The sequence below is a fragment of the Argentina silus genome (assembly GCF_951799395.1).
Source record: "Argentina silus genome assembly, chromosome: 16".
Taxonomy (NCBI): domain Eukaryota; kingdom Metazoa; phylum Chordata; class Actinopteri; order Argentiniformes; family Argentinidae; genus Argentina; species Argentina silus.
The window spans coordinates 17,367,878-17,368,263 of record NC_139670.1 but is presented as its reverse complement, the minus strand read 5'-3'; positions in this window follow the sequence as shown (position 1 = coordinate 17,368,263).

Below are 386 nucleotides of genomic sequence, written 5' to 3'. Positions count from 1 at the left end.
GTCCTCAGGGCTGTTATAGAGTTAAGCAAGACTGTCTTTTCATATTGTACCCCAAGGGCATGGGATAGTCTGTAAGGTATGCTTCACCTTGATGTAATATATGCCATTTAGCTGACGCTTTTTGATGTACTAGTGCCCCTAAATGAGTTTAAAACTCATTCAGGAGAAGTGTAAATGTTTTCTGTAGACCGGATCATTTGCTGATTGTATTGTATGGAATTTTGTAATGTTATATTGACTGCTGCTGCTTTCTAGGCCAGGTCTCCTTTGCAAAAGAGACTTTGTGTCTCGATGGGCATTTTCTGGTTAAATAAAGGTTAAATAAATAAAACTTTAAAAAAACCTCAAAGCAACAAAAGAAATACACAATGAAAATGGGAGGACAT